This window comes from Myiozetetes cayanensis, unplaced genomic scaffold, assembly GCF_022539395.1.
Source record: "Myiozetetes cayanensis isolate MyiCay16 unplaced genomic scaffold, myiCay2020 scf2-11, whole genome shotgun sequence".
Lineage (NCBI taxonomy): Eukaryota > Metazoa > Chordata > Aves > Passeriformes > Tyrannidae > Myiozetetes > Myiozetetes cayanensis.
The window spans coordinates 78856812-78883008 of NW_026087411.1; the positions used below are offsets into that span (position 1 = coordinate 78856812).

At 42.4% G+C, this 26197-nt stretch overlaps 1 long non-coding RNA gene across 1 annotated transcript in view; it reads left to right on the plus strand.

The window, feature by feature from the left end:
• LOC126639845 (uncharacterized) overlaps positions 1-26197 on the plus strand; it is a 49381-nt gene that overhangs the window by 22139 nt on the left and 1045 nt on the right. The window contains exon 2 of the long non-coding RNA XR_007628893.1: positions 25503-25663. This is a non-coding gene — a long non-coding RNA (uncharacterized LOC126639845). The remainder of the gene's footprint in view (positions 1-25502; positions 25664-26197) is intronic.

The window sequence follows — 26197 nt, forward strand, 5'->3', positions numbered from 1 at the left end:
TTATTACAGGAAAATGGAGTACAAGTCTTGCAATGAGCCCAGTAAAATCCAAAGGGGAAGCATCATTAAAAGGCGCAGTGTTATGGACACTTTAGAGCTAACAGAGTGATGCTCCCTTGAGGGGAGAAGAACCCTTACCAAAGCTCTGTCTTTCTTGCCTAAGGTGGATTGGCAAAGGAGATGCACTCCAGAAAAAGCTAGAGCCAAGACTAATAGCAAAAATGCAGTTAGTAACTTCACAGGGAGCATCCACAAGATGATTTATGACAGCAAAGGAAGGAAGGGTATGTACCATGGTAAGTGTCTGTATAAAAGAAGGGCAGTTCTGCAAAACAGGTTTATTAATATAAAAAATGAAAAATGAGATTTTACATTTCCAAAGTTGAAGACATTTGAAGGCACAACTCATTCTTTATTTTTTACAGTAACATCTTTCTCTATTAATTCTTCATAAGGATTTGGTTGACCCTACAAGAAGATCTCTTCTGAATTTTTTCTTGGTTACCTTCCTGTGAAGACAGCCACTAACACCTCAGTGGTGTCAGGTTGATGTTTGACACATGTAAACAACTGGGATCTGAAAGTGGACCTACAACACAGCTTTTTCTCTTGGGCTGGTTGAGAGACCAACTGACACCAAGTCAGGTTACAAAATCATTTACAGACCAGGGCATTTAGATCTAGAAAGTTTATATATTGTCAAAATTACTGAACACTTCTTCACTCTTCAGTGCCTGCTTTACCTTTGATGGTAAAGTCAGCTTACCTGGAACATCCTGGTCAATAAGAGGCACTAGGTGGTTTTGATTCAGCCCTCTAGGTTTGCTTGAAACAAGCCTAGTGGCTGTCTTTTAGTGTCTTGGGAGTACTCAAGTCCACCTTCCATGTGGACCAGAACAGCCTCAGGCAGGCTTCTCCTGGTCATGCTCATTCATCCGTGCAGCTTTGAGTGGGCAAGAGCAAAGCAATTTCCCTTGCCTGCTTGCCAATACCTGTCCTGTTACACAGGAGTAGCAGAGGATATGTAATTCCCCCAAACCAGGCTTTTCATGGATGTGTCTGTCACTTCCTAAGCCTTCAGATTTAATTCTCAAGCCGTGACAGTCCGTATCTTAGATGATGGAGGTGACTGACCCTGAGTCCTGCAGCCTTCCAATGCAGTCAGTATGAAACTCTGCCCTTTCCCTGCTGAGGGCTGTAGGAGATGGGAATGAACATGCGTCACCTACAGATACCCATACAGAAATTTAACTATACATAAACTCTGCTCTATTAAAAGTTTGACCTTGACCTTGGCTAATCATCTGGCCTCCCTCCACATCCATAAAGAGATAAATGCATCTTGTCTCATTCTGAGATATGGGTTTAATATCAGTCCTCCATTGCCCTTATCTCTGCCCCATGACTGTCTCCTGATATCTATCAGAAGGACAGCACAGGAGGGCACAGGCAATCCAGGAGGCTCCTGGAATACACTGATGACAGCTTCCTTCTCCAAGTGATACAGGAGCCAATGAGGAAAGATGCTATGCTGGACATTATTCTCACTAACAAGGACAGGCTGGTGTAGAATGTGAAGGTTAAGACCAACCTTGGCTGCAGCAACCATGAAATTGTGGAGTTCAAGCTCCTCAGGGCTCATTATCCCGGACTTCCAGATGCAGACTTTGGCCTCTTCAGGGTCTGCTTGGTAGAGTAAAAAAAGAAAAAAAGAAAGCTTGTTGATAGTCAAGGATTACCTCCTCCAAGCTCAGGAGAGATGCATGCTGACAAGGAGAATTCAGGCCAAGATGCCAGGAGGCCTGCATGGATCAACAAGGAGCTCTTGGACAAACTCAAACGCAAAACAGGAAGCAAGGACAAGTAGCCTGGGAAGAATACAGAGAAATTGTCTGGACAGTCAGGGATCAGGTTATGAATGCTAAAACCCTGATAGAATTGAATTGGGGCAGGAATATCAAGGGCAAAAAGTAAAGGTTCTAGTGGTATATCAGTGATAAAAGGAGGAATAGGGAAAATGTGAGCCCTCTATGGAACAAAACTAGATACCTGGTTACCCAGGACATGGAGAACACTGGCATACTCAACAACTTTTTTGCCTCAATCTTCACTGGGAAGTGATCCAGCCACACCACTCAAGTCGCAGAAGGCAGAGGCACGGATTGGGAATGACGACCTGCCCACTGTAGAACATCAGGTTCGAGACCACCTAAGGACCTCAAAGGTGCACAAGTCCATGGGATTTGGGAAGAGAAGGCCTCAAGGAGACCTCATTACAGTCCTCCAGTATCTTAAGGGGGCTCCTAAGCAGGGAGAGAGACTTTTTATACAGGCAGATAGTGTCAGGACAAGGGACAATGGTTTTAAACTGGAAGAGAGTAGGTTTAGGTTAGATGATAGGAAGAAATTCTTTACTCAGAGGGTTCTGAAGCACTGGAACAGGTTGCTCAGGGAAGTTGTCGGTGCCCTATCTGTGGAAGTGTTAGAGACCAGGTTGGATTGGGACCTTGAGCAACTTGATCTAGTGAATGGCATCCATGCCTATGGCAGAGGGGTTGGAACTAGGTGATCTTCGAGGTCCCTTCCAACACTAACCATTCTATTATTCTATGATTCCATCATTCCATAACCTAATGAGATGCATCTATGGGTCCTGAGGAATTAGAGGGGGAAGTTGCTAAGCCAGCGTACATCCTTTTTGAGAAGTCATGGGAGTCTGGTGAAGATCCCACTGACTAGGAAAGTGGAAACATAACCCCCATTTTTAAAAAGGACAAAAAGTTTCAGTTGTGGGTCACCACACCTGAACCACCCTGTGGAGGATGCTGGTTTGCTTTGTAAGTTTCCAAGAATGTGTGTATGTGGTGAGGTGGCAGTGAAGATTACTTTATGCAAACATTGGCTTAGTTTGATAGCAGAGAAATAGCTGGAAGTCTGCGCAGTGCCTCCAGGTTACCAATTAGCATGTCAGGGGTCATGACAAGATAGCCAGAGTTGGGAGGATGCTATTTGCAGAGTTCAGCTATAGATTTCTTTTGCCAAGGCCAGGAGTCAAAAGATCCCAAGGATGCTGAACATTAAAGAGCAAGTTCCTTGAAAGACATGTTCACTAAGCTGTCAGGGAGCTGTTAGCAGGGAAGGGACAGGCAGATAGACAGACTCCCACAGGGGCCTGAAGAAGCAGAGCATGCCTCTAATGTTAGAAAGAGGTCAGAGGAGCAGCTAACCCTGGAACTGTGACAAATCCTATGTCTCAATCTCTTCTACACACTGGCTTTTCCATCCCTATAATCCTCTTTGTCACCTGTCCCCAGGCCCCTGCTATTTTTACAGTATCTCTTTTTGGATCTGAAATAACCAGAATGGAACAAAGGTCTTCAATTTATATAACGGCACAAAAATAATACTAAAAATTCTCCCCCATAGAGTCGGAGAAAATGACCAGCATAAAACAGCAGAGTTTTCAGTGAGCTGCCTGGGCTTCTTTTCTAAATGGTTACAGTTAATTCAGAACCCAGCAATGCATATGGGTAATACAAATGGTGTCTCTCGGTGTGCATTACTTTGCAGTTGTTATCTGCCGGTTCTCCTCATTGGTTATCAGAGGAGGTACCAGTGCAGTGGCTGATGTTTTTCAACAAGGTATAAAGAAATGGCCATTTCAGAAGTAACAAGGCAGAGGTCCAGAGAAATGGGAGTATTGGACTCTTAGGAAAGCACACTGGTGCAGTTTATGTAGGAAATTTTAAACATATTTACATTTCACAGTGTTGATGTTTTTGCTGTGTTCACCAGCCTCTCCTATTCCCACTCCTGATAGGCTCACTGAGGCATGGCAGTGTGCATAAGGAGTGACAATGCCACTGCCAGGGCTTCCTGCTTTATCTAATTTGGGTAAATGGCATCTTCTGCAATTCCTTGTTTTCTACTTCTGGAAGTGCTGCGAGTGGCAGCTGCCAGCTGCAAGAAAGAGCCTTCATCCTGAGCCCAGGATGGCTGTGGGAAAGCCAAGGCGATACAATTGCAATGCTCTTGGAGCCAGCAGGGCAGTGGGACAAATCTCTCTGCAGTCACCTTATGGAAGTGGCTTCTGGTTTTCCTTCCTTCTGGGCTTGATCCTGTCTCCACTGGAAACAGGAAGACTCTAATTGTCTCTTTTCCATATCCTCTCACCTCCTTTATTCCACTGATGTCTTTAAACAGTTGGCTTCTGCCAGTGGTGCCTATGGTTTGAGGCTGGTGTATGATGCATGAAGAGCTGATGCACCAAGAGCTGGCTGCTCTCTAATAACAGGGCTCTTTCCAGAAAGGAAATTTGCTCACCAAGCAGCCTTGAGAAACATCTGGCTCTTGAATGTCTCCCTCCTGAACCTGACACGGGGTATTGACAGTAAAAATGGACCTATTCTTCTCGGATGTCTATTTCCTTTTCTCCACCCTCAGACCTCTTCTTGGCTTCTTATGTCATTTTTCAAGCCTACACTTTCTCCTATGCTCTTCCTCCCAGTGATGTCAGAAAAAAAGAAAAACTATGCAGTTTGCAGGAAAATCCAAACTATTGACATCACTGCTGATTTCAGCAGTGACTCATCTTCAGGCTCACATTGAGACCGTTAACTTTTATTTCTCACTATGAGACAATATGTCCTCATGGGTCTAGGGGGGCTGAGGGGTAGTGGTGTAGTACTCTCTGATGCCAATAAGAGGACATTTAGCCTGCAAATTTGTGAGTGTAATTTATAGGGAAGCATGCCCGCGTGCACACACACACACACAGGTAATGATGGTGTTAGCCTTCTGACAAATTGCAGGGCCCTGCACATTTGACCTCCTCCCCTGCCCTGTGTGCAGTATCACATCTCCCAGGGGGTTCACCCTGACATCCCACCTCGGAGCAGCTTCCAGCTGCTGCCATTTTGGATATCCTGCCTATTTATTTCTTTCCAAATATCCTCCCTGCTCTCATCCCTGGGGTTACTCTGTTTTCACTGCTGCTACATGCAGCGCTCAGTTTTGAGCCAAGCTTTGCTTGAGGATCAAATACCTTATAATTTTACTGATTAGAAATGTGAACTGTATAAAGTGGTGGAAAGGGGAACTTCAAAGACTTCTACTGAGGTATTTAGCTTTTTCCTTTAGCCCTGAGTATTCTCCATACAGCAGACTCCAAAGCTGAGACCCTTTCCTACATACAGGAAAGTTATTCTGGACATCTTCTGAATCACTTCGGATTGATTAAGTTTAATCTTTCTTTCCTTCTGAGCTGTGTACAGTTCCCCTTACACTAACCAGGGCTTGAGATCTCAAAGTGGTCCAAATGAAGTTTTTACTGTGTTTACAACCATTGCCAAAATTGTTTTGCTTCAAAATATTCAGTGCATAGTATCTGATTCAGCACATCTTTTCTCCTGGATTTTAGTACAAGTTAAGTACTTAACTGCTGAATAGTAATAGATTAAAGCACATGTTTAAACACTTTGCTGAATACAGTCCGTACAAAATACAGGATGTTGTGCTACATGGTTTTTTCTTCACTCGTTCAGGGCTGAAAGTACACATTCACTAGTGGCTTTGCTACTTGTGACTAAAAAAGACATCTCACATTCAGCTGGGTAAACAACTTCCCACCACACTATCCAATGTCCTCATGCACTCCTTTTAGTCTGCTTGTTTATTTGGACACCTATATTGTAGTATTCAGCAAAATATGAAATCAGACATGTTTTTATCGTAGCATGGTAGTAAATAACCTCAAATTACAGAGCTATGTTTTCAAAATTTCTGATATAAAGATACTTGCATTGCTAGAGCATATCGTATTAGTAGGAGTCAATCCTTGACATATATTCTAATTGGTATGTTGTGATTTTAATTGAAAACTTTGGTAAATGTCAGTGTTAGTCCTGCTTCTCTCCCTCAGATTGTTTGGTTTCAATTTCTGACCATTTGCAGCTTTTTATTTACTCGCTCCAGCTTCCTTCATTTCTGTTTGATTCAAGAAGAGTCACTTCCCATTTTCCCCTGACTGCAAAGCAAAGGCTTCCCTTTGATCTTCTGAACCTGCATATGGCAATTATAATCAGTAATGAAAAGTCAGCAAATAGAAATTTCAACATTTGCTTTCCAGTAGAATGAATGCTGGATCCTCTTGCGCAGTCAGGGCAGGTGATGAGACTGTCAGTCAGAAACTCTCATACTTGGCAGGCTGATTTACGTGTCTGATGTTCCTGCTCGTTCTCCATCATAAAATAAACCCACTTCACTTGTCAAACATCTTCCTTTTCTGGGATGTGTCTTGCATGCACACTGCTCGTCCATTCGAAACCCAACTGCGCCTCTAGCAGTCAATCTGACAGCTCAGCCAGACTCTATCCCAAAGACATTTCCCAATAGCCCACTGAACTACCTCAAAAGTCTGGGGCCTGTACAATGGAAATATTTTTTATCCATTATTTTTCTTAACATAGAATTAACCCTTTGCAGGAACAGAACTGGACTTCTGAGTTCTTTACAACAGAAAAAAAAGCCCAGGTCTTCTAGACGCTGAAGTGTCCAGGCTAATGCTTAATGTTGCCCTCCTATAACAGCTTGTGCTGAGTAAGCAAACCCAGAGCTGGGCTAATAGTGGAACTGGCCACACAGACTCTGTGGGTTGAGCTGCTCCTCAGTCACTCTAACTTAGGGATAACTCTTCAGACCATAACGCCTCACAGTTTCCTGACTACAGCCATCAGCACTTTTTGTTGGCTCAGCTCTGAACTGATAGCCAAGCCTGGCTGTGTGGCCAGGATGGTCAGCTCAGGCTCCTGCCCTAAACAGAGATGCCTCAGTGGGTCTTCTCTCATCCATGCCTTAGGGCAGCAAGGAGGGAGGTGAAGACAGAGAGGCTCAACTTATGCCTGTTCTTTCTAATTCAGAGTAGAGGACTTTGGACAAAATGAGACAGAGAACCCTTGTCCACCCCACTCAGTTATCTTACTAAGAAAGGTATCTAGTGCCTGAAGGACAGCTCCCAGTTGGGGGACAAACTTTTTATAAAGAGAGTTTCTTTCCAACCTTGGGTTGCCAGTGATTGACTTCTGCTCTGTAGCCTCAGAGTTTTTATCTGCACCATTAGGATTATGGTGAAACATGGGCCACAGGGACTAGATCTGTGAGACTAGAGGTTGCCCAGTTTGGTACATGTGGAGCTGCAAAAAACCAGGATCATATCCAAGAAGCTTGGGGAATTTTAATGATTAGTTCCACTGCTAACTTTTGCATCTTGTCTCTGATGCAGTAGGGTCAGAGTTCCTAACGTGCACTTTGCTTTCCCCTAGCAGATTGAACTTCTGTCATCCTTTGAACAATGCAGATCCTCCCACCAGGTGCTCCCTGTGGCTGTCCCAACTGCAGCTCTCAGTGAGAAGGCTGTTTTGCTCAGGAATCTGGAAACTATTTTAAGGCCTGAGGTTCCTGCCATGCAAAGAATGGTGTGTTATGCATCTTGTTCTGAAAAAATCACTTCCATTCAGTTAATCAGTCAGTTATTCATCTCACACTGTAATTGTAGCCTGTAAGCCACTCATCATCTCAAGGTATGTTGAATGAACTAATCTCATATTTAAGAATTTGTCAACAGTGTAACTGGATGCAATGATTTTGACTAAGATTTTCTATTAAAGCATTTTACAACACATTTTTTCCTATGACCTGCAGTGAGAGGACAACCTTAATAAGTTCAACATTAATGTTTCTCCTCCTGTAGTTTATACTTGGGAAAAAGAAGCACAGGGTAAATTAAGTGTTTTTCCTATGTTCACTTAGGAGGAAAGTTGACACTGAATTGAAATCCAGAGCTAAATCCACCAGCTCACAGCCCAGGCAATATTGCCTACAACAGGGACTCTCAATGTACATAAATTGGAATGCAAAAGGGAGCACAAAACTGATTTCAGATGCCACAATGTTCCTCAAGCTCAAGGCTGACAGAGGCAGAGTAACAGGGTAAGTTGACTGTAGAACAAAGTACTGAGAAGACTGAAAATGATCACTGACAATATGCAGCCACCCCTTTTCTTGGCCAAATGATGCTCCAATTACCAGTCAGCTAATATTTAATATAACATATGTTTTAGCATTACAATAATGTGCCAGGACAAAGGGCATCACTATTTTGGTAAGTGATTGAACTTCCATCAGCAGAGAGGAAAGGTAGAGGGACTTTCTTATTTTCAAAGTAAATAAAAGGATTGGTACACACTGTGGCCTAAAAATTTCATTTCCTATTTTTTAGAATTATATTAAAGACAAAGCAAATGTTGGCTGAAGATCTTACCTTATGATTACTCAGTTGAAAGCTTTTGCAGCATAACAAATTACCACCCATCTGGTAAGCCATCATATCTAGCCCCAAGTGTGCTCTTAGCCATCCTTATATCGTGAGTTGGAGCACATCAGCATCAGTGGGTTGGCCTGTCCCTCAGAGGTGCTGATGCCATTTGTTTGGAAGGGCAACAGCACCCTTTGTCCAGGTGGTAGGAGCACTCGGCCATCTGCTGAGCTTCTGAAACATGTGGCAATAAGGGCTGGGAGCTATTGTCAAATCTCCACCTTATGCAAGACAGATTCTGTGGGGTAAGGAAATGACAGGAGCCGCAGTGACAAAGCTTCCTGGGATCTGACCCACCAATACCTCTGGCAGACACCTACAGTCTCTCCCACACTTCCAAGGCTGATAAATCACACCAAATGGAAATGATAATGGCCAGCTGTTTGGTTGACTGGACAAGAATCACTATTCTTACCAATTTTAATGACTTAATTGTTTTGAGAAGTCCTTTTATTTGCAGATTGTACCTTGAGTCAGCTGGTACGGACAGTGCCTGATGAGATCGATTACCTGCACTGATAAGAAGGGGCAGTGCCACGGTGTAGCATGCACTTTCAGACTAAAGAGCAAACATCAGAGTATGGCAGGACAAGAGGAGACAGAGGCTCTGAAGACATTGATCTGAGCTACATGTGTCTCCAAAAACTGTGTGGTTTTTTGCTGTAGACACAATCAAATATGCCAAATGGCTGCTAAAATGTAAATGTTAGCAGTCAAGGTCACCTTCCAAAGGATACCGAACATCATGCCCCAGGCAGACCCCATTAGTGGAGGCACTGACAGCATTCCTATCACCATCTCCTCCCCCAGTTCTTTGCTCCGTGCTGAGAAATATTCCAGAGGCAAAAGTCTTTTCCATCTGATGCTAAAAAGCTGTTCTCTCCTCCCACCTGGCTGAGGCTCAAGTTTAATAAAAATCCTCATTAGTTTTCATCTAAATATGCAGGAGGTCCATGCCAACTATTGCAGCTGAGTTAGGGAAAGCCAAAGCAGGTTCTAATTAAAGACAGGACCAGACCAAAACCTTGGGTCACAAGCCTATATCTTGGGGAAATTTGGATCCAGGCTCTGAATGGCATTGATCAGGATGATCTCTTCACTCAAAGCCCTGGGTACTACCTGGCAGCATAATTACAAACCCCTCAGAGCAACCCTTTGATTCAGCCACTCTGTGTAACACGGTGGAGTTTCTCTGGCTGCTTCGTTTTAATTAAGGGATGGGAAGCTTTAATTAATACAACATGACAGTGAAAATCTAATCAGTTGAGTGGCCCCTGTTGTTTGTTCACATGTTAATTTTGCCTTTTCTTTCTTTTTTTTTTTTTTTTTTTTTTTAACACGCTTGTTTTTTAATTTTGTGCCGTTATGCCTGAAAGCCACAAGCAGCAGTGACAAAGTGTTCCTCAAGGAGCCCGGGGGAACAGGGTGTTAATAAGTGCTGGGTTTGGCACCTGAGGAGCCATGGAGGTGCCTGGGGATTATATAAAACAAACAGGGTAGCTAGGTTTTTCTGTTAACATCATCATTAGGGAAGGACTGAAAATCAATGATATCTTTTATTTCTGTCCTTATGTTTCAGAGGCAACAATGTAATGAGATACATGGGATCACCCACAGTTTTCTCATGTTATTTTCTCATGTTTTAGATCTATTCTGCAGCAAAGATAGACTGTCATACGGCTGTGAGGTCTAGAGCACAGAAGAGAAATCCTGAATCTGAAACTGTGTGGCCAACTATGCTCGGCTTTCCTTGTCACTTAAAATGCAGAGTTGTTCCCTTATTTCCTAACATCAGAAAGGAATTGAGGTCCCCTCCAGATGAGTGGAAATGCTGTTTTCATGCTATAGCATTTACTGTGCTTTTGTAATGGGCTGTCCCTCCTACCGCTTCATTTCTGTCCAGGAGAGCTCTTCTTGGGTTGCGAATTCCTGTAACTTTGAGCAGTGGAGGTGCTGGTGGCAAAAACTGAAGCTGGAGCTTGAACTCATTAGCACATTTCCAACAAGTCCCAAAACACGGCATGTTAGCACTGTTGTTGAGAAAGAGGCCTTGTCTGGAAGGTAGGTATAAACTATGGGCTTTGTGGTCCTTTGGAACACTGGTATACTCCTGATAGTCCATGACTAAAACAGCTCAGCTGTTCTAGCCAAATGTAAATATCTACATCTGCTTTTCACATCTCAGTTTTCTCTAAGACTAATGGTCTGGAATAGGCATTTCATCTCACCCTAAAGGCTTCAGACCTTTAGGGTGCCTGTATCTCTCCTGAGTACAAGGAGAGGCTTGCTGGCTTGGGGGAGCTTGTTTGTACATGGATTTTGCATGATGGAAATTGAATGTTAAATGAGGTGAGTTCCAGTTGTCATATACATAACCCACTAATTCTGAGGCCAGAATCCTGCCTTAGCATTTTCAAAGAGTTCTAGTGAATGATATTTAGAGTAATAGTTTATGGATATAGAACTTATGAACTGAAGCATTGTTGCTCTGCTTATTCACTTAAGCTAGAGCTTACAAAATACCATCTTGTCAAAATATTTTTTCTATTGAGCCTATGAGTTTTGCACATCCTGAAATTAATTGCATGAAACTTTATGAAACTTTCAGCAGAAATAATACTTCTCAGCTGATTCTGCTGGCCAGCAGCCCATAAAAATCTCTGAGAAGTCCATGATAGCCTTCAGAGTTGCTTTTCTGAATGGCATCAATATTACACAGTGAAAAAGTAATCAAAAAATCTTTTAATGTTCCAATGGTCTTAAACATTCAGGGTCTTTTATTCTTCAAAAATCAATATTTTCCATTCATCACCTGGCAAATCAAGGTTATAGAGTTAGGAGCAGGTTTTAGTTGATGAGATCATAGCCAGAGCTTTGATTCAGGCAGTGTTTGCCTGAAACAGCATTACAAGCTCTAGTCAGCCACGTGCACTGCAGAGGTTAGCTACTTGCAGCAAAAAGTATTGTGGCTATTGTTAATGGCAATTGTGTGATGCTGACAGCAGACTAGAACTCCAACACCCTTTAGGAAGCAGCTAAGATGAAAAAACGAGAGCTGATTGAAAAATATCAATATTTCCTTCAGTTGTGTTAGACTCCTGTGAAGATTTACATAATTAATCTTCAGCAACAAAACATTTATAATGCAGTTTAATAATCTGGGTGATAGACAGGTCATGTTAATTACCATCTTGCTTCCTGGTTTTAAAAGGCATTGTTTCCTAGCTATTACTTAGAAGTCAATAGCTTGTATGAGCTTGAAGACAGTGCAGCAAGTTTGCAGATGATTAATGCCTGAGTGCTTGTCACTAACTGGGGATCTGTGAGAGAGGTTCAAGTCCTTGCACTGCCACAGGTCCTACACATGATTGTGGGGGAGCAAATGGTTTTGGGCACAGTTCTGCACTGCTGATATCTTAGTTGCTGATAACCCAGCAAGTGATATCTGTTACTCCTGCTGCAGGTTCAGTCACATCCCAACAAACACAAACTAATTGCGGGGCTGTGTTCTAAAATATATATATAAAATGGTGGGTGTGACTTGTAGTTTCTCATAGGGGTTTTTTTGGTTCGTTGTTTGGTTGGGTTGGGTTGCTTTAAAGATACCTTTTTGAAATTTTTTTTGTCATTAAATACTATTGTGTCACAATCTGCTGTAGATATTCTGACTTCTTGTAAAAGGAAGGAAGGGGGAAATGAACAGCTGGAGAGGGATTCTTGGTCATCAGGAAGAACTTTTTGCCAACCTAACATGTGTGAAGGCTTTTGTAACTCTTTTGTACAAGGTGAGTGTAGAGGAAGGATTTCAATGACAACAATAAGGTGGTTTTTACACCTGTTTGGGGGGATGCTGTTTGAAACTCCAAGGGTTATCATGGGAGAGAACATGGTATGAAAGAAAAGGGACTGGTCTGAGATTCAAGGAGGGCAGCAGAGACTACAACTATGGGCAAACTGGAGACAGAAATCACCTTTTAAGCGTTAAAAAGAAAATCACAGCACATGGACAAACAATATCTTTACACAACAGAGAAAGGGCAGCCAGTACAAGGTTTGACAATCAGAGGTGACACGGGCAAGCAGACAGTGTATGAAAAGGATCTTTACAGTGGTGCTCAGAGGAATACTGGCAAAGCAAAATTGTATTGGTGTTAAGGAAAAGGATGCTGCAAGAACCAAGACCCAAGTTAATGAGACTTTTATTGTGTAACTGGATAAGCAAGTCTGAATTTTGATTTTACTTTAAAAAAAAAGAGGTGAAACTTTAAGCTAGGCTCTGAATGTGAGAAGCCAAAGAGAAACTCACACCCCAGTTGAGAGCTTGATGCAAGGTAACAGTGTTATCCAATTGCTTAAGCAAGAACAAGCAGGAAGGACTGGGCTTTGACAGGAAGAGCTCTGTTGCAGTCTGGCATAACTTGCTGAGATCCCTAATGAATTGCTACCCAAGCAGATATTTTAGTTTGGACAGGAAGAGACTTTTCTTGTGAAGAGAGGAGATCAGTCACTTGAGGAAAGAACGAGCCAGGGAGTGGTGTTTGCAGAGTAGAATATCCAAAATCAGAGGATTGCAGGAAAAAGGAGGGCAGATCCATAGGAACAAAAAATAGAAGATTTGGTCAAGATACGGGTGGCTGCAGGAGAATCAGGATGGCTGGTGTTGCCCTGGAGCTTAGATGTGCTGGAGGTGCTTGATGTCAGCTGAGCTGAGAGTAAAGCCAAAGAGACAGGCTGGAGATGGGATTCTCTGCTTTTGAGATAGGGCCCCAAAACATCAAGGTGAAATGGACTGTATGGCAGGACAGAAGGTATGGGTCAAGCCAGGGAAGTATCACTTTAAATTGCTATGTCTTGTAAGCTATTAGAGAGTAGAATATGCTTGCTCTCTACCTCTCATAACCTGGCATTCTTCACTTCCTAGATGTGCATAAACCAAGCTTGCCATCATGGTGGCTCAAACTTGGAACAATCACTATCTCTAAGATTAGGAGATGAAACTTATTTACAGTAGTGCACCCTCCCACCAGGCTGTACAACCAGGGCTTTCAAGGGCAAAAAAAGATGTTTGGGCTTCTGTGAGTCAAAGTCTGTTTGGTCTTCTCTCCTGAGTAACACTACAGAGCATATACTGTAGGAATGCTTGCATGTCTTTGTATCCTGTGCTACCTTGGCATCTCTGCATCAGCACAAAAAAGAACAGATTTTCACCCTATATATCCTGGGAACTAGTATCCTGGCATCAGGCTGTTAAAATGCTCTTGGGAATAGGTTTTGCTGCAGTCATTTGAAACTGGTGACTGAAAAGGGGGGGGGGGGGGGGGGAAGAAATCGAATAGGGATCTCGATAAATAGAATTTCAGATCTTGCATAATACCATTCAATGGCAACAGCAGGTGTTTGACAGTACTGTGAACTTCCTCAGAATGGGATCCTGCCAGCATGGCTGTGATTCAGTGCAATGATTCAATGACTGCAGGACGGTATCCTGCCAACCAGCCTTCCAGCAGAAAACTGTTCACCCCACTGCAAACACTGCCAGTCCATTAGCATTTCAGATTTAGTCTATCTGCATGTCAGTAGAAGGAGTGTATACCCTTCAGGTAATGGAAGGAGGAAGGGAGGGACAAAAATTCCCTTTTCTCCCAGGGAATAAGAGGCAAAATCATTAGCTGCAATGTTATCACCGAGGAGGAGCACGGGATATATTTTTTTTAAAGCTCAGAGTTTGAAAAAAAATGTCTTCCTTTTATTCTTCAGTCCTGCTTTCCTTCCACCTCCAACCAGGAGCTTGTCAAGAGATTCTCATCAGCTTTCACTTCCGCCTTCTAAACTGTGCAGAAATACTACCAACAGCCTGAGATAAGCAAAGAAACTCAAGGAGCTGTCTTTAGCACTCCCTGTTACAGATATTTTTTCAGCTCCTACCCTGCAGCACCTGTGCTCTTTCCAGTGCCCACACACCAAGCTTCCTGTGCTCCTGCAGCACAGATGTGCAAGAATAAGCCCACATCAGGAACATTCCCAGCTGCATGGCTCTTGGAGACACTTGGCATGCGTACAGAGGAGGACAAGACTCGCTCAGCTGTCACTCTCCAACCATGCAGCCCACTAGCCTGTGGCTGAGCTATGCGAGATGAAACCTCCTTCGAGTAAACATGTGATTAGGGTGCGACAAGGTGGGAGAAAACGCAATTTAGCTCAGCTCTTCTCTTGCTCCATTTTTCCATTGTGTAGCAGAAGGAAAAGAAAGAGCGGAGCTGAGTGAAGCACAGTGCTGCTACTATAATCTTTGTTGCAGCACAATGTTCTCATCCTTTCCCAGCTCTTTTAAGCCTGCTGTAATATGAATAATGCTACATTCCGCTTACAGAGACTTTGTTAAATACTTTGCCTTTATCACAGGTGCTGCGTAAACTTCCAGGATCAAAAGGGACTCTTTGCGAGGTGATTAGAGCAGGAGGGAAGGGCTTAGTAGCCTTAGCACCACATTTGCAATAATTAGGCTCCCTGGAGTGATAGGTTCAAATCCTGGCAGGGTTGACTGAGCCCTTCATCCCTCTAAGGTAGATTAAATGGGTTTTCTGTAGTAGGGTCTTTTGGACAAGACCTTAAAAAGCACATGAGTTTTCTCCTTTTATTGCAAGGATGAATTTTACAGATTTATAAACCAGATATGCAAGTTTTTTCACATAAATCAAGCTAGCTGCCCAAGCATTACTTGCCAAAAACTCTTTTCACTACTGCATTGACCATACAGGTCTCCTACCCACCAGTGTCCTTCCCAGAGGAGCTCTTTTGAGGTGAAACATGTAGTGTAGTAAGGGACATAGTTTGGGATTAGGCAATGCAGTTTGAATGTATCCTATAACTAAACAGAGCCATCAGCTTCTAGTTTTTAGATTACTCTTTAAAAATTAGTATTTTCTACTACATAGTGCTATTCTCTCACTTGAGGGTGACTAACCCAGTCATGGGCTTTTGTAGCACCATAGGCTGAAGGAGAGATGATTCTGTTTTGTCTTTAAAAAAATAGAAAAAAGATTATTTTGTAAGATGATTTCCTGTTGCAGGGGGGAGGAGAGGAGGCATGACTTTCCTCATGCTTATTTGGTCTGCTTGGGAAGCTAAGGTCATTGTCACTGGAAGCAGTTCAAGAGAAACACTCAGAGCAAGTCTTTGGGAGCCCCCTTCGGAGAAGGGAAAATAAGATGGATTATAGAATCACTTAGGCTGGAAAAGTTCTTTAAGATCTTTGAGCCCAACCATTAACCTAGCACTGCCAAGTTCACCAGTAAACTATCCCTAAGTTCTAGGTGGTTTTTATCCCTTCTTATTTTCTCCCTGCACAACCTCATGACATCCTCGTAGTCCTCCTAAGTTGCTGCCACTTCTTCCAAAGGTAATTTTTGTTCTTAGTTCCTTTGTCCAAAGCTCTCTGCTCAGCCAGGCTGGACTGCCCCACCCGCTCATCTTTTGGCACATTGAGACGGTCTGATCCTGCACCTCTGAGACTTCCTTCTTGAAGAATGTCCAACTCTTCTGGACTCCTTTGCCCTCGGGACCCTACTTCCCAGGGGACTTTCTCAACCAGGCTCCTAAACAGGCCAATATTTGCCCCTCAGAAAATCCAAGTTAGCAGTTCTGCTGACTCCCCTTCTTCCTTCTGCAGCAGTCAAAACCTGAACCATTTCATGGTCACCTTCCCCAGCTGGCTCACTCACCACTTGTGTCAGGAAACTCCTAGACTGTTTCCTCTGCCCAGTATTATATTTCCAGCAGACATGTGATAAGTCGAAGTGCCCTTTGAGAACAAGGCCCAGCAACTGTGAGACTTTTGCTAGAATTTTTCATCTGCCTCTTCATAATAATTTCTCAGGGTCATGCCAGCACTGGAGCTGCTCACCTTGGTGACTGAAGAAAAGGCCATTTCAGCCTTGTGTCCTTAGTGCAAACAGAATCACATAACCAAAGATGATGATTGTGAAGAGAGTGATTGTGAAAGAAACACAAAAGAAGCTTTCTTTTAGCATTGGGCATGGGTAGGGGAGAAGGCAGGTGGGGCAAGGTGCAGAAAAGGAAATAAACCAGAGGTTTCCAGGACTATGAACAGAGCTGCAAGTATCTGAGGAAAGAACTGGCTGAGGAAAGAAAATTATGTGGGACAATACAGAAAACAACCACGCAAAAGTGGAAAAAAGGTGAGCAAGAGGAACTGACATGGACCAAAGTCACAGAAAGGACTAGAAAAAAGTGTTGCAGTTATTCCTCTTGGATTTTGTTTTCCTAATGGGAAAGGAGTGCAGTGGAGATGCAGGCTGGGCTTGGTGATGATCTTCCCCTGAAGTCCTGCGCTCTAGCATTTCTCCATGGCCTGGATATGCAGAGACCCTAGACCAGGCTGGCACTTCATTTGCCTAACCTGAGTGTTCTGTAACTAAGTCTTCTCCAGCAAAGGAAACTGACTTCCCATGCAGTCAATACAGGGGGAAAAAGGAGGAGAGGGATGCAAGCATGACTGAATAGCAGTCGAGAACAGCTAGCTAATTGCAGCTTCATGCAATTGCTTTCATAGTCGTTATCATAACTGTATATATTTCCAGCTCAATTCGTCTATCTTTTCCGGCCTCCTGTCTTTGCAGCTGCCTCCTCTTCTCTCCTTCCTGATGGCTGCAAATCTCTGCTTATCACCCATTTTCATGCTGTGTTTTGTCTGCCTCTTTGTGTTCATCCCTGTACCAGCTTCTTGGCTTCATGTGGCAATATCTTATTTCCTGGATGTTGTGAGAGACTTTAGTATGAACTACTTGCTTCAGTTAACATGTGTGACCTTTTGCCTTATTTTGTTTTTCTGGATGATTTAATTTTACACGTGTTTACACTAAGGACTAGTTCTGCAAACTGAAGTGGTCAGCATGGACGTGCAATTGCTATGTGAGGCAGTAAGAATTAAGACAATTATTTATTTATCAAATTTCTTTTTGTATGAATGTATCCATCCACTGCATTAATTTTTCATGGAAGCTCATCTTGAAAAAAACATTCTCTCCTCCCGGGAAGGATTTGAACTCTTTAGGGAATTCCCCCAAATTCTCGTGTTTTTTTCTTTAATTGAACCCCACCGTGTAAGAAGAGCTCAGTCTACAATATTGATTGCAGAAAAACATGCAGACCTGTCAATCTCCCTTTTCCCAAGGCAAAACTCTCCTATTGTCTTTTTCTGCCAGGGTATAATCTCCACAAAGACAGACTTCAAACAGTTAAGCTTCTTCCCATTGTATTGGGACTACATGTAGTGCTCCACTTTACATTAACATTTAACAGGTTTCAAGCTTCAGTGATAAACTAAAAATGTTTTGCCTTCATGACAACTGCTTGACAGTTTTTTAAAATGGATAAAAAATGGAAAATTACCCTACAGTGGAAATATCCCCTTCTCTTCATAACTCAGGCTGAGACATGGCATGAATGGAATAACACATTTATTACATTCTGGGCATTGAACATAAAATGCATTGCCTCCCTCTATTCTGCTTGATTTGATAATCTAGTACAATTTAAGTCCCTAATAAATTAAATTGTTCGGAAACTTGGTTCACTACCTAAACTCTGTGCAAGGCTGTGCTGTTTAATGATGCCTTTCTTTCTTTCAGTGTTTTATCTTTGGGATAAATAATTCAGCCTAATAAACCCTGTGATCTGCTAGGTTAATTGACACCCACAGTAATTCCCAGCTTGCTCACAGCACCCATATTGTTCTGTCTTTCACAGGGTCCCATAGCATTACCTCATCTGTGCAGCTCACCCGTCAGGTTCCCTGCACTGCCATAAGCCCTACTCACTGCAAACATCACTTCAGCTCCTGAACAGGCAGGCTTGTTCCCTTTCCTCCTGTTGGTTATTTCTCTGGTTGGTTTTCCAAGAAAATCCTAGGGCAATTGGGACTGGATTGATATTAAAAGGAAAAAAAAAAAGTGAAAAAAGTGAAAGGAAGAAAATATTATGAAGATCACAAATGTATTATCTGGGGGATTTATTCACAGGTGATGTGTCCAGCTGTACACGGGATGAATACATTCTTATTAATTATTAAATCGCTCAGATGGCCCTCCTCCCCAGACCTGACATTTACTGAAAAAAAGTAATTGAAAAGGATTTGGTCAGTTCTACTCCTTGTGTTCAAATGTTATATAACAGGCAACTCCACCTCTCTGCTCCTTCTCTCTCTCTCTCTGCTTTCAGGCTAACACACAGTTTATTGGGTATCAATAAAACATAAGAATTACTCCTGGTATAACAATAGCACCTCTTTGCAACCTTCAGCCTGCTTAGCTCCCAGGAATAGTGTGCTAATGAGGGTGTGCAGTGTTTTGGACAGATGCTAGAGTGTTATGCTGGGCTGATAACTGCATCTCTTGGATCAAACACTGTGCTGGGATGACTCATGCCTTTTACTAATTTATAAGAGCAGTCTTCCTTGAAATCCCAATGTAAATACTATCGCCCTGTTCTCTGTGAGTGACTACAGCCTTGAAGTCAACAAAAGTAATGGGCACTCTGTGTGGTGTAACGAGTCACCAACACATTCCTTTTTATCCCCTGGATGATATATTTGAATTTTGGGTTGTTTTACTGTGGTTTAAATTTTTACTTTTTTTTTTTCCCCAAGGGCTGTATGAACGCAAGGGCCACATAGCCTGAAGAGGAGCAAGGACAGTGCACAGAGCAACAAAAAAACGTTGAGCCTCAGTTTTAAAAAAAGGGAGGCTGGAGCTGTATTGCAAGCCAGATGGTTTGGATGCATGTAATTCCCTAACTTAAAATCAGGGTTCATTTACTGCATGTGTTTCCTTTACGGGATGGTCACTAAACAGGATGGTATCCTATTCACACCAGTCAGGAGTGAGGAAATGAGGATTTTAAAAACCAGACTCAGTACATTTCCTTTTCCATTTTGACTGAAGAGATATTTGCAAGTGTTTCTATCTTCCTGGCTTGTATTGTTTTTTGTATGCCTGTAATTATTCTGAGCAAACAAGGTGTTCGTGCTTTGGCATGCCTAGATAAAAATACCAGATACTCCATTGTACTTGCTAAAGACACTGGGCAATCCTGAGAGTGAAGACATGGTTCACATCTTCCCTCACTGACGTACAGTGCTTTAGCTGAGCACAAGAGCAGATTCCCAAAATGCCTGAGCAAAGCCACTTTCACAGCCTGTTTCAAGCACCTTTGCTTTTAGATCAATGAGCGTTGCTGTCCGCAGTGTAACATCCCCATCCAAGCCCAGAGTCCTGCAGGGCAGGATGGGGTAACTTACCAGTCATGGCCCTCTCACTGATTCTAAAGGAAAGGAAAATGACAAGCTCAGACCACACATCAAATCTTCAGGTACCTAAAAATAGATGAGAGGATCCCCCAAACTGGAACAGAGCCAGCTACTTTGTCAGCAGTGAGCTATCAGCAAGGTACTGATGTGAAGCTGAGGTGTAAAATCTAAATGTCCCGCATTCCCTTGCTGTCATTAATATCACAAACTGTGATAAATCTGTATGTGCTGACAGTGATTTTCCAAGGTAAGTAGGAATCTCTTTTCCCCTATGTCTTGTAAGGCAGCCATTTTAGGCAGATCCCTCCTCCAGATACATCTCTTTGATGAGAAGCTTGCCACCAAGGAGGCTCCACGCTTCCACAGCCAGTGACAAGTGCTTTTGTAGGCTACTTCAGCGTTCAGCTTGATTTTAATTCTCTCTCTTTCTTTTTTTTTTTTCCCATCATGACCTGAGATGAAGTGGGGCTGGCACCAGCTTCAGATATCAAACTGTTAAAGAACTGAAGTAGGTTGGGAAGGACTGACCCATGGCAAAGGGAAGAATGAAACTGGGACCCAGGGCATGGACACCTCCTGCTACTTGACAGCACCTCTACTGGGTTTGCTTACATTCTGAAAACTAGCCATGTGCTGGAGAGCATTTTTCCAGGAAGCAGCTGGTTCTCACAGGCTACCTATCCCAGCATGTGCTTGGCAATTTAAGGCAGGAACTCCACTCTGATAATGTCTCTAGGCTGAATAGCTCCCTTCTCATGGTGTGAGTGCAGCCTTGGTCTGTGGTACATCACAGCTACTCAGAAGAAGCTGGATGCAGTTTGTTGACAGATATGGTACTTCTAGTCTACATTTGGAACATAAGTGTGATTTGCACAAGAAATAAAAGTAATAGTTCCCTGTATAAAAAAGCCCACCCAATTTACAGGTATTGCCATGACCAAAACCACAGTTAGATTGTTATTGAGGAAGTAATATTATGACTGTCTCTAGAAGGTGTGGTGAAGCTTCCACTTTGGGCAAGCCTTTCTGCCACCTTTGATTACAAATGACCCTCACATACTGACCACCCTTACTGCTCCTTCTCTCCAAAAATTCCCAACAATCAAACCTCAGCAAAGAAGTAGCCTGCTCAAACAGCATTTTAAAACAGTGCCTGAAGGTTTCACTAACCCTGTTGAACTTATATGGATGGTGCCCTGGTGTTTGAGGGAGACCACATGCTGTGTGCAAGTGCCCCAGGGCAGACCAGAGGTGCATAGTCTTGTGTTACATATCTATCTAGATGACGTTTGTATGTCAAAGCTGCCATGACTTCTGCAAATCAGTATATTATTCTCTTTGAAAGTGCATTTGGCTGTCATCATGACGTACATACTGATCAAGATTTCAAAGTCACCAGAGGTCTCACAATTCCCACTAATTATGAATGGGATGAGTCTGAATGCACATTGAAAAAACTGAACTATTGTCCTTATTTTTTGGACTTTTGCACATAATTTTCCCTGAAGGTAATATGGACTTGTGAAATGCTCAGCTTTCACAAAAACCAGGGTCTGAACAACCTGGTAAAATGAGAGTCTGTAGTGGAACGGGGTGGGGTGGGGGGAAGGGGGACTGGAGAAAGGAATGTGGGAGAGGAGCAGGGCTGCTATGCTGGGGCGTATACTGTGATGCATGCACTTGCTTGGGGCTTGATTTAAAAAGAAATCTGGTTCCAAAGAAAACAATGAGATTTTTATGTTTTGACTGACTGAAGCCTTGATGCTCTTCCACAGCATGAGAGCAGCATCTTTCCTTAGAAAGACATCAGCAGTCCCAAGTGGCTATTTGTGCTTTTGTAGTGAGAGAGAAAATGGTAAGTGAGAGAAAGAGAAAATGAAATGCCTCTGACAAGAAAACAATGTGCCAGAAGCAACTCCTTTAAATACAGAAAAACAAGAGGACAGAACTCCATCCATTCTCCATCTTTTTTGTATTTATTGCTTTTTGGGGGGTTTATTCTTACCATCTAATATTTTACCTTGTGGTTTTTTTTTTTTCCTCTTGAAATATTGTGCTTTACAGTAAGAAATCATAGAATTGTAGAGGTTAGAGATGCGAGAAGCCTGTTAGATCATCTGCTCCACCAATCTTTGCCAGCAGAGAACTGCTCCCCTGTGGTATATTTTCTAGTGTTTTGTCCAGCCTTGTTGTAAAAATCATGAGTGACCAGCCTTCTACCAGATCCCCCAGCAGCTTTTCTGCAGCTGGATATATCTTGAAAGATTTTCCTTCTAGTCTGCCTGTGGTTTCATATTGCTAATTTCACCCCATTTGGCACTTCTGTATCTATGTAGCAGTCTGAATTGTTACCTTCCATTTGGCATTCACGTTTTCTGACTCTATGCCTGCTTAGCATGGAGTCACAGAAAAACAGGGCTGAAAGGACCTTTGCTGTTGCTACACACAGGTCTTTTAAATCTGCTTTGCAAGACTGTCGAGATTCCTGATGTTTTTTATTTTTTTCACACCCTCCTCGGTCCCATTTGTCCATGCGCAGCAACTCCCCCAACTGAATGTATTATTCCAGATACATTTGCATCAAAATGATGCAGAAAATAGATCTCTATTGCCTTTGAATCAAAATCAAGGGAGGGAACTACACCCTGAAATTGCATCAGCATTTTTGCAGCCAAACTGCAATATGCACTTATGTTCAATTGGCCACCCACTCTCATTGTAAAGTGTTTCAGTATTCCTGCTAGCAGTTTGCCATTGACTACAAGTGTTTTGGAGGATTTTGCCTCAGGTATGTTTTCATGCTTACAAGTGGAAATTCATCTTGTAATATTTTCTCTTGTAACGTCCTCGGACTCAGTAGATCACTCATGTTATTTCCGTGTCCTGAGTTACCTTTCAGTTCGTCCCAAGCCAGGGTCACCTGTGAGAGCCCTTTGTGTGCAGCTAATATTCCCTATAGATTATTAATAAGGACCCTAAATCACAATGTTTCTAAGAATTTTTTTTTTTACTAGGTAGCTCTGTTGTGTTGCCTAGTGCTTTCTCCCTTCCCTATGCATCTTCTATCCAGTTCAGATTCTCCTTTCCCATAGGACCATGATGTTGCCCTTTGCACCTATTTTTTATTTTCCTAATTATGTTTTTTTTTCTGAGGATTTTTTTGGTCGTCTTTCATGTTTTCTGGGCATATTATTTATAGCTGTATTTTAGTAAGATAGAATTAAAAACAGTGTTCTGGATCACTGAATCTAGATCTCTATTATTTCAGAGAGCTATGCCATGAAATTCCTTTAAAATATTAATTGTGTTCCAGTTTGATGAAGCTGTAAAATCAATTAAGTTTTCTGCTAAAAATCCTGCTTCAGATTTCCGTACTAAATTTGCTCATGACCAGTTTTTATCACTTGTCCAGGTGCCAACTATAGCTATGGTTAACTGAGTCCACACAGCTCTTTCTTCTCTGTCATTTCCAATTAGCAAACTTCAATTCACAGCTGTTTTTTTAAGTGCATAAACTCACATTGTGTGCTATCACACCTCTCCCTGTTTCTGTTCACCTAGCTTGTGAGTTAACACAGCCCTTCAGTTAACCCACTCTTTTGGAAAGCTGAACCTGATCCTCATTCCCAGGGTGATGTGTCCCAGCTTCTCAGATCGTTGCAGAAATATATTTTTAGCAACTTAAAATGAATCTTCTAAAAGTTTTTGTGGAGAATTTTGAAGCATAAGGGTTTCATGCCTAACCATGGTGATCATTTACATGAAGACCTTGAAAATTTACATTAATCAGAATTTCTTTTCTTTGCACAGCTTCAATCTTAACACAAAAATGCAGTCCTGGGTCCCTTTCCTAGTGAAAACTTGAAGATCTAGACAATAATATTGAAGATTTTTCTGCCTGTCTGTCTAGGCAGATGCAGTTTTCTAGGATTTGTATAGATTGTGCATTCACACACCCCATCCTGCAGGTGGTTCTCTGCAGAGTGGAATGTTATTTTTCCTAAGACGAGCTGTCAACATATTTATTTGTAATAGACTCAATAACAAGCACAGAAAGAAGAATGAGTAAAACTTGTCTGATGTCAGGAATACGTGTCGTACAGACTAATTCCAGGCTGTGATTTCAACTCCCTCTTTTGCAAGAAGGTTGCTTTTTTTTTCATTTCCACCTATAGCTTACCAATTCATGTATCAGACTCTAGAAATCAAAGGTTTTAATTCCCAGTCCCCAATTGTTTCTGTGGGGAAAACTATTTGCTGAAAGCCTTGATGATGGAAAGAAATATAAAGAACAGCTGTTATAAGAGGGTTTTCAAATGTGTTTGAGCCACATAACAAAACTAATAAGATTTCAAAACAGAAAGCAGATATAATGAGACTTAAGTAGCCAATTCTTTGAGTTCCCTGTTCCCTGTTCTTTGCCCGGAAAACAAGAAAGAAATGTTAAGTACATAAAACACATAGCTCTCTTTTAAACAAAAGCTGCAAAGAAAAGCTTTTGAAGTGTCTTTATTCCCTGTTCTCTTCTCTTTCACTCTTTTTGCCTCTCTTGTACATGCTCTCTTGCGTCACAAAAAAAAAAAAAAAAAAGAGCTTCTGATCCCTTCATCTTTTATGCTATTTCACCTTGACCTCAAGTTACAATGGACTAATTTGATCATTCTCATTTAACATTAAAACCCTGGTGTTATTGTTACTAAATGGGTTTTTTAGAGAACAGATTCTTCTCTCTGAATGTCGGGGTGTCTACTCTTACCAACCACTGTGTGCCCACCAGGACAGCCATGAGCTGGGGGTGTCATGTTGTCTCACCATTCTCCTCCGGGGAGGTCAGTGCCCAGAGCTGTGGTTAACGGCAAACCAAGGTAAATTCCATCATCATGCTTTGCTTCTGTTTCCCCTTCTGCCCTTTCACTTCCTTATGCTGCAGCCCCACTGTAGCAGGAAGCATCTTGTGTGGTTTGTTTGGGTTTTGCCTGGCCTGGTGGGCTCTGAGCTCAGCTGGGCTCATGGACGTCTAACTGACCAGATGTTCCTAGCTCCTCAAATCCTTTTTTTATCTCTTGAAAGCTGAGGGGGAAAAAAAAGGGAAAAGAACTGGCTGAAATCTGAGCTTTGACTTTTCTTCCCTCCTCCCTGCTGGATAGATATCCCCCTTGGACAGAAGCAGGATCTGAGTAATGGGGACCATAGTTCAGATGATTTGTAAATGTCTTGCAGTAACAAGTTTGACTTACATCTCAAATTCCTCTTGTTCTCTCCCTTACCCAGCTGCTCTGTGCCTGCAGACTAGCACAGCCTCCTAAGCTTGTCTTGCAGCACCAAAAACAGCCCATGCAGATAAGGTCTTCAACACTTACCCGACTCAGGTCACTGCACAAAGGCATGCCAGCCTGCCAGGCTCATTTGTTATTTTGGAAATGACCTGCCACAGCTTCTGCACCACTAATTGGCCACGATCCATTTTCTGTTATACGTATTCATCTCCTACTTCTGCTGCCTGGTCCAAGAGATGCCAAGTGCATCATTTAGTGCACAGTACTTCAGGCTTGGACTTACTGGGTAGAATATTAGACAGAGATTTTGGTTAGATTTGAGATCAGGATCTCTTTGTGATAATCCCTGCAATCGTTCTCCCCAAATCACCTTACTGCCTACAGTGACGACACTACTGGAGTGAAATGCAGGAAGGAAACATATACAACTCAAGGCAACAGAGTTCCATCAGAGATGGCTTTAGCCCAAGGACTTATGCAAAACATGTTTGTAATGTTCCAAATTTGTATTTTTTCTTTCTGTTTCAAGGAGGAAAAAGGCAACAGTTGATACTGCCGTGAAGCTGTAAGCCTGAAAGATGGAGGAATGGAAACTTCAATGTCTTTAACGATGCTAATTCAAGCTTGTGGACCTGTGAACCATTTTTGCAACCAAAAGCTTATGAAATGCATTGCAGTGGGCTGAGTAGTGTTAAGTCCAACATAAGAAATCCCTTCTAAAATCAATGAGATTTTTTTCTTATCAGGTTTTATAGGATTTGTTACTGCTTGAAGAACTACTTCACCCCTAAAGACCCTCACTAATGGGTTCCTCTTCTTTACCTGCTTCTCTCCTTTACTTCTGTAAGATCAGTGTGCTAGTTGGATGATGATATACTGTGTTATGACTGAGAGCTGTAAAGTAAGAGGCCGTGCATGTGCCTGAGCTTGGCTCACACAGCCCATGGCTCTACCAGCATCCCCATGCCCAGACCTGCTACTTCATGATTCACTTCTGGTGATAATACAGGCTTCCCAGAAAAAACTGCTGCCCCTAATTTTCAAGGAAATTCTGGGACTGACTTGAGCTTTACTCTCAGATAAAAGTAGAAACGCTCAAACATTTTGTTCTGTACTTGCTTCACCTGTCTAGTCAAAAAGAAATTACTACTGTGGTATCTGTATGGCTCTCTCAGAAGCCAAAATCCTTGTTAACTCACTCTATTGCTAAAATTAAGGTAGCAA